This window comes from Sciurus carolinensis, chromosome 10 (genome assembly GCF_902686445.1).
Source record: "Sciurus carolinensis chromosome 10, mSciCar1.2, whole genome shotgun sequence".
NCBI classification, from domain to species: domain Eukaryota; kingdom Metazoa; phylum Chordata; class Mammalia; order Rodentia; family Sciuridae; genus Sciurus; species Sciurus carolinensis.
Genome location: NC_062222.1, coordinates 78,254,374 through 78,262,037, shown reverse-complemented (window position 1 = coordinate 78,262,037; position 7,664 = coordinate 78,254,374). Strand labels below are relative to the sequence as shown.

Sequence of the window (7,664 nt, the reverse complement as noted above, 5' to 3'; positions counted from 1 at the left end):
AAAACTCAATTCAAAGCAGATCAAAGACTTAGGCACTAGATGAGAGACCCTGGACCTAATTGAAGAAAAAGTCGGCCCAAATCTTTACCATGTCAGCTTAGGATCTGACTTCCTTAAGATTCCTAAAGCACAAGAAACAAAATCAAAAATCAATAAATGGGATGAATTCAAACTAAAAAGCTTCTTCTCAGCAAAGGAAACAATCAATAAAATGAAGAGAGAACCTACAGCATGGGGGAAAACCTTTACCACATGTACCTCAGAGCATTTATCTCCAGGATATATAAAGAACTCAAAAAATGTAACACCATGAAAACAGATAACCCAATCAGTAAATGGGCTAAGGAACTGAACAGACACGTCACGGAAGAAGAAATACAATCAATCAACAAATATATGAAAAAATGTTCTTCATCTCTAACAATTAGAGAAATGCAAATCAAAACTAAGATTTCATCTCACTCCAGTCAGAATGGCAATTATCAAGCAAACAATACAATCAAGCAAATAATCAAGCAAACATACAAGCAACAATAAGTTTTGGTGAGGATGTGGGGAGAAAGGTATACTTATATATTGCTGGTGGGACTGCAAAATGGTGCAACCACTATGGAAAGCAGTATGGAGATTCCTAATAAAATTGGAATGGACCCACCATTGGACCCAGCTATCCCATTTCTTGGTTTATACCCAAAGAACTTAAAATCAACATTCTACAGTGACTCAACCACATCAATGTTTGTAGCAGCTCAACTCTGCCAGGCTTTTCAGGCTTATATAGTGCCCCCACTGTAACACATATACTTCTCCAAAACTTATTCTTTCTGTTTCCATCTGCCAAGGCATCTCTGTAATTTCCACCTCACTTAGTGTGAACAATTGCTCTTTATATGCTGCTAAGAGACACCCTAGGACTGTGTTTGCACCACATCTTGGCATCCTTGCTAGATTTTAAATCTTGTCTCCTAAGTTTATAAACTCTTTTGAAGCAATATGCTCTGACTCTAATCCAGGCTCTCAGAAACCAATTCCATCTGTACTTTCCAATCTGGTTTATGAAAGATGGCTAGGTCCTTTAGGGTAGAGTCCCTTTTCTCCCTTATGGCCAATATGCCTCAGACGGTGTTTGCTACAACTGAACCTGTTAGGTCAAATGAGTAGGTTGTGTCAGATCCTGAACTGGGCACATGTTGTCTTGCAGAGAAAAACCTTCTGCTTTGTCATTGAGAAAGGGGAGAGTGCTAGCCCTTACTAAGGAAGTATGAACTACTTCTGTAGGACTCAGGGAACATGGAGGCTTAAGACTTGAGGGGCATTATCCTCAGTATCCCCATTCCATATTTCAGAGTCTTACTTATACTCAACCAAGGCCTTGACTTTGGCATAACAGCTCTACTAGGCTGAGAGTTTAGTTTCCTTTGGAGGTTGGCTACTCTCAATTTCTGGGCTCGATACTCAGCTTTCTCAGCACCTCTGCTAAAGACAACGGAATCTGCTTCATATACTAAGGAACCCTCTCCCGTCCATCCCTAACTTTTCTTGTTTTCAAAGTCTTTACAGAGCTTAGCAAATCCTCCCAATTGTTTTTGTTTTAGTCTATGGTTCCCTCAGGTTTCTCCAGTGGCAGATACCAGCACCAGCTGATGCATTTTCTTCTGTATGCTCTCCCACTTGATCCCTTACAGTCATCGTGACACCTGCACTCCTACCTTGTGCCAGGACTACATGTCCTCCGCCTACCAGCAGCAGTGTCAATGTCACAGGTTGGACTCTCCAGGAAGCAGATTCTAAGATGGAGGTTATTATGCAGGAAATTCACTGGTCAGAGTTTATGGGTTCAATACCTGGGGAAGAGAAAGAAATCAAGATGAGGTGTGGGCTAAATGAAGCTTTAACCCTGTGGAATTCTGAATACAGAATGGCTCTTCAAAGAAAGTCACAGTTGGAGGGAGAAGTCTGAGCCTCAACAACCCCATGACAGAAGTCTCTGGATGTGCAGCACCCTGAGAAGGGCGGCTTCTTCCCTGGGGTGGCACTCCCAGTAGTTGGGGCAATAGCTTCTTTATTCTTGAGGGGATTGGGTGGAACTCTGAGCAACCATCCTCCTTTTCTTCTGTGCAAGGACTAAATTTGAAGGTCTAATGTCCCCTTCACCTCCTAGAACTGCCTGGTAATCAGCACCACTGTGGCCACGATAATGAGCTAACTTGCTAGTGCTTTCTCACTCCCTCTCCCTCCATTTCTTCTCCCCTTTCATTGCTGCTATTTCTCCTTTCAGTATTGGATGTTAATACTTTTTATCAAACACTTCTACATGTCCAGCCCTGTGCTAAGGACTGAATGGATTACCTTTTGTGAATTATTTCATTTAATCATAACTTTAAATCTATTCAGTAAGCATGAGTAAACACTTAATATGAAAATACACCTCAGGTGGAATAGTGTTTCCAAATCAAACAGCTAGTTCTTATTGAAATGTGTGCAGATCCTACTCCAAATTCCACCTTCTTAGTGATGACACTACTGTCTACCAGCTGCTGCTTTATATTCCCTGCCTCAGCCAAGGGTAAATCTTTGTGTGTCACTGCTGCCATAGGTAGCATAACCTTCTAAATGATGCCTTTTTGAGGCACATTTTTTGACAGTTGTAAAATGTATGTTTGTTCTGATATTTCTAACTAGTTGTGCAACTAATGAGAAATAACCAGATCAATAGTGCATTATTTCTTCAAGACTGGATTTTCAATGATTTCAAATTCAGGATCTTCAGATTTGAATTTAGGGAATGCATTCATCTCTGCTTTTCCACACATACACTTAATATTAAAAAGTTCTCTCTCTAGTCCTTGCTGATACTGTGGGCCAATATCAATATCCCTCCAGGTGCCTGTCACTTAGATTTATATTCTATAATCTTGTCCACACAGGTATTCTGTATAGGATCAAGTTCCCTACTAAATGCCACTGCTTTTACACCCTGTTCCTCCACAAATGGATGGAGACTGCCAATGGAACAAGGAGAACCTAAGTAGCCTCTGAAGAGTCGTGGCAGGGGAAAAACACTTGCCACACATGTGCCACATCCTGGATTTGATCACCAGCACCACAATGGGAGAAAAAAATCATGGTGATTCCATGTGATGGTTAGGAAGCATCCTGGAAACAGGCCATGACAGGGCAGCTTGAGGCATAGTTTATAAAATCATTTTATTACAGTTGTGATCATTCCTCTATATATTCCTGTATAATCAAAGCCAAGACACTGCCGGCCTCCCGTGGCTCAGCTGAAGTCCCCCTCTAGCTGTACTTTTCCTAGGTATTCCAGATCAGAATAACCTCCCTGGGCCCAGCAGAACTTTCCCACATGTGAGAACCTTGGTCAAATTTTTACTGCTTAACATCTTCAGGTGTTTTTCTAGTCCCCTCGACAGATCGTAAACATCATGTACCCTCTTTTACATCACCACCCTACATAACATACTGTACATAGGAGACAAAGCAGGTTACGTTAATTTTGTAGTGTCTTGAGTTACTTATATGCCTTTAGGCTCTCTTCTTTTCCTCATTCTCTAATAATGATGCAATTTCCATCTTTTTTAGGCTTCCCATGATGCTGACATCCTTATCTATCCTATGTATTTTTCATTCTGTGCTTCTTCTCTTGTGTAACTCTGCCCTGGGAACCCTCAGCAGTTAAGTTTATTAGCAGAGATTAACTCAAGCTGGTTATGCTCCATATAAGGATAACAGCTCTCATAGTTATGATTGAATTCTTTTTTTTCTTTTTTCTTTTCTTTTTTTTCTTTCTGCTATGATTAAGCCCAAGAGATCCAGGGAAAATATTTTTTGATTTAATTGTATATAGAGGCTAAAGAAAAAATTTAGAATGGTTTGAAATCTTGCTGCACAAAGTATATGGCTCATGGTACTTTGTATTGTCAATGTCACCTCAGAGCTTGTTAGAAATGAGGATAAGTTGAAATGGAATCTGCATTCTAAAAATATATATTCATAGAGATCACCTGCAGATAAACTGGAGCAGTATTGACTTAAAACAATTTAATGGTAGCTCTATATAGTGATGGCTCTCAATCGGTATTTGCCATGGACCAGGAACTATGTTGGATGCTTCACACAGTTCTAATCATCCCAACAATCCTGAAGGTTATAGATGAGAAACTGGGACTTAGATGTTACCTTACTCAAGATTATTCTTATAATCAGTAGTTCTGATCCTGGAACCCAGCAGGACCTGCAAGGAAGACTTTCAGACTTTATATTTCAGGTGTTCTCTGTCTGTCTATGTGTGTCCCTGACTCCTGAACATTCCAGAGCACACAGATAGGATTTAACCTTGCTCATCCTCCACAGCTCTCCATCAGTGACTGAAGGGAATTAGTGTCTAACTGCACTGGCTCCCTTAGACCCCAGGTGAGGAACTGTGTCCTGTACTTTATGGCGTGATTCAGTTTCCTTGCAGGATGAAACTCCAATTGACTACTGTAGCAGCTGGCTTAATAATACACCTTGCATTGGTCCCTTCCCTCCCCTACTTCCCTGCATGTTTCAATAAACAAAATTAAATCTTTTTCTCGGGCTCTGCTTCTAGGGGAATCAACATTAAGATAGCAAAAAAGTAAGCTGGGTTCCTACGAGATTCTTCAAAGGATAAGGAAAGCACCGAAAAGTGAATGATTAACCTCCTTTGTAGATAGTGAATGTTATACCATTAGGGAAGGAGATTTTTATGAGACTGATAAAAGCTGAAAGATGAGATTCTCTGATGTTTATTAAAATGAAGTGCCATTGAGGAATCCAAGGGGGAAAAAATTGAGTTCCCTCCTTCCCCAGTAGACAGAAAGAAGGTAGGATTTTCTCCTACAGGAATGCATTATATAAGAGTCTCTTGTCTTTTGTTTGCAACTGTTTTCTGTGGAAGTACCTTTGGGACATTCATACTTTCTGTCCCTCAAGTTGTCATGCATAAAATTAAGGGAAACTTTATTGTGCATAAGGCTTTAGATAATGCTGATGTAGGTATTCAGAGCCAGTTTTATGGGCATGTGGCAAAAGACACATTGGGCTTGGTTTTACAGCTCTTAACAATTAGCAGGCACCATGTTTTCATTATGCACTCAGTCCTAGAAATTATATAGCCAGTCCCCTTTGTACTAATTAAAAAGTGTTTGAAATTTGGATTTTTCATTATATAAACAGAAGTCAAGTTAAAGAACTATAAGGGATGAAAACCAAAGTATCATTTTGGGAAAACTAGATCCAACAAAAGCTGGCATTTCTTGAAACTTCCAGGAGTTGTCATTAAGACAAACTGCAGAGAGCAGGAGGAAAGCAGTGGCACCTGAGTGTTCTGCAGCACATGCCAAGCGGCCACATGGGGGTGGATATCTGCTGCAATGCCACGTTGGACTCGGAGCCATCAAGGACTGTTCAGGTGACCCAGGAAATTAGGGAAAAAGGGAATGAGCCACTTGAGAGTTGTTCAGCAACAAGCAAGCAAACAGATTCTGTTGCTAATTATGTATAGCATTTACCAATCATTTCCCTGACTCTGTTATAAGGGACTTAGTCTTTATTTCATTTATTCTTTCAACAATAGTACATGTAAGACAGATCTATTATTGTTCCTATATCACCAGCAAGGAAATCTGAACCAAAGTAAGATCAGTTGCCCAGGGACTTGAATCTATCAAGTCTGAGGTCTGGATTTGAATCCTGGCAGTCGGGCTATAGTGTATAAACTCTTAATCAAATGCATAGTTCCCTTACCAAGTAAAATAGCTTTGTACTCTAAGAGGCATGATGAAGCAGATATTGTGCAGAAAGGTCCCCAGTGGAGAAGTGAAAGTGGAGAGGTTGTGTCCCCATGGTGCAATCCTTGTGGATCAAAGTTCCCCATTCCCCAAGGCATGGGGGTTGGGGTGGGGGCAGTAGAACATAAACATCCGCAGACCTTGGGGAGTCCATGCGGGGTTTTCCTGGACCCATCTTGCTTTGCAAGCACATTTCTCATAGATTGTCACCAGGCTGGGTCAGGTTGTCAGGAGTCTTCAAACTGTTCCACTGAGCCCACATGACTCAAACGCCTACCAGGGTGAAAGGGAACTGAATGGAGGGGCTCAGGTTCCTATTGTTCCAATGTGCACAGCTTCAATTTCACTTGCTTTAATCTAAATATAGGCATTATAGATAAGAATCTAGATAGAAATTTTTTTTTCAAAAGGAAGATGAAGTTCTGCAGCTAAAAACACATGTTTAAAAATCCATTGCTTTGGCCTGTCACTTCAAACCAATCAGAGGAATGTGAATTAGCATAGGTAAATCACAATGCCAATGAGCATTTCTTCCTCCCTACCCTTCCCTAAACACACTGACATTCAACCTGGGTCATTGGAATTTGGTGTTTGTAGAATTTAGTTAATTGTTTACAGTAGGAAAAGAAATCCTTGCTGGGCTAACTTACACGATAGTGAAAATGACTTTGACCTTCCTTTCATGCAGGAGCCAGAATTAATTGCTCTTTTCTGGGCTTTTCTATAGCATCCAACAATTATTTGGATATGTATTAAGTATAAAACACAATGGGATCTGCCCTCAAAAGACACTCCACCTAGTAGGTAAGAGGACCTAAATAATCATCTGTATCTGTCATGACAATTGTCACTTTCTACCTATGCTACAGAGATGGGAGAGTATAGACAGTTGCAGGAAAAACTTGATGGAATGGCAGCCAGGTTTGACATCAAAGAAATTGCAATCCAACGGGCAAATATGCAATTTCCAAGAGAAGATGAAATAATTACTACGCAGAGGTACAAACAACATGAACAAATCCTACAAACCTGGGAAAGACTTACTTGAGGGTAGGAACTTGGCTTTCGATATTTCCGCTGAAAGCCCCTCTTAGCCCACATACCCTTCAACATCAGGGCTTCAAATGTCAAATTCCAGTCACTCCATTTATGATACAAATGGACCTCGGTAGAATTCAGCTAAAGTTTGATAATGAAAGCACAACTCCCTATGATACAATTCTAAAAATGTGTCAGCAAGCAGTGTTTGTGGAGAGGCAAATGTGTATGGCCATCTGTGGTAATCTAATATTTACTATAAAATATGTATTTACAATTTTCTAAAACATCCAGGACTAGAAATGTGTGTTCCTAACTCTTGTTTATCAGCCCACTCAGGGTTTAAAAGAATGTGTCTGTTATGAAAAGAAACTGTTGGACAAAACTTTGAGGGAGTGGGCAGCACTCCTTCAGAGCATACAGATTAGGGACCAAGCATTATTTAAGATATGTCAGCTCTAATACTATTGCTATATTTCTATCTCTCAGGCCATATCATTTTTTCCTTTTCTAAATTTTTGTGTAACATTTAAATAATACATAATTTACCAACACACTTTGTTTTAAATTAGAGAAAACAAGTTCTGAGAATGTGAGAATTAAGAAACTCAGAATTTGTGTGTGTGTGTGTGTGTGTGTGTGTGTGTGTGTGAATAAAGTAATCCCTTCATGGGGATTAACTGAGTGGTAACAGAGGGTAGGTAGGGTGTGGTTGAAAGAGGTGAACATCATGGGGGGGCCTTTGGGGTATATATTTTGTATCTGGTGAAAGGAGTCTTTCTCTGCTTCCGGATC

General features: G+C 40.2%; 1 pseudogene; it reads right to left on the bottom strand.

Annotated features, from left to right (window-relative positions):
* Positions 1 to 2,720: 2,720 nt before the first annotated feature.
* Positions 2,721 to 3,083, bottom strand: LOC124994241 (ATP synthase-coupling factor 6, mitochondrial-like; annotated as a pseudogene).
* Positions 3,084 to 7,664: the final 4,581 nt, after the last annotated feature.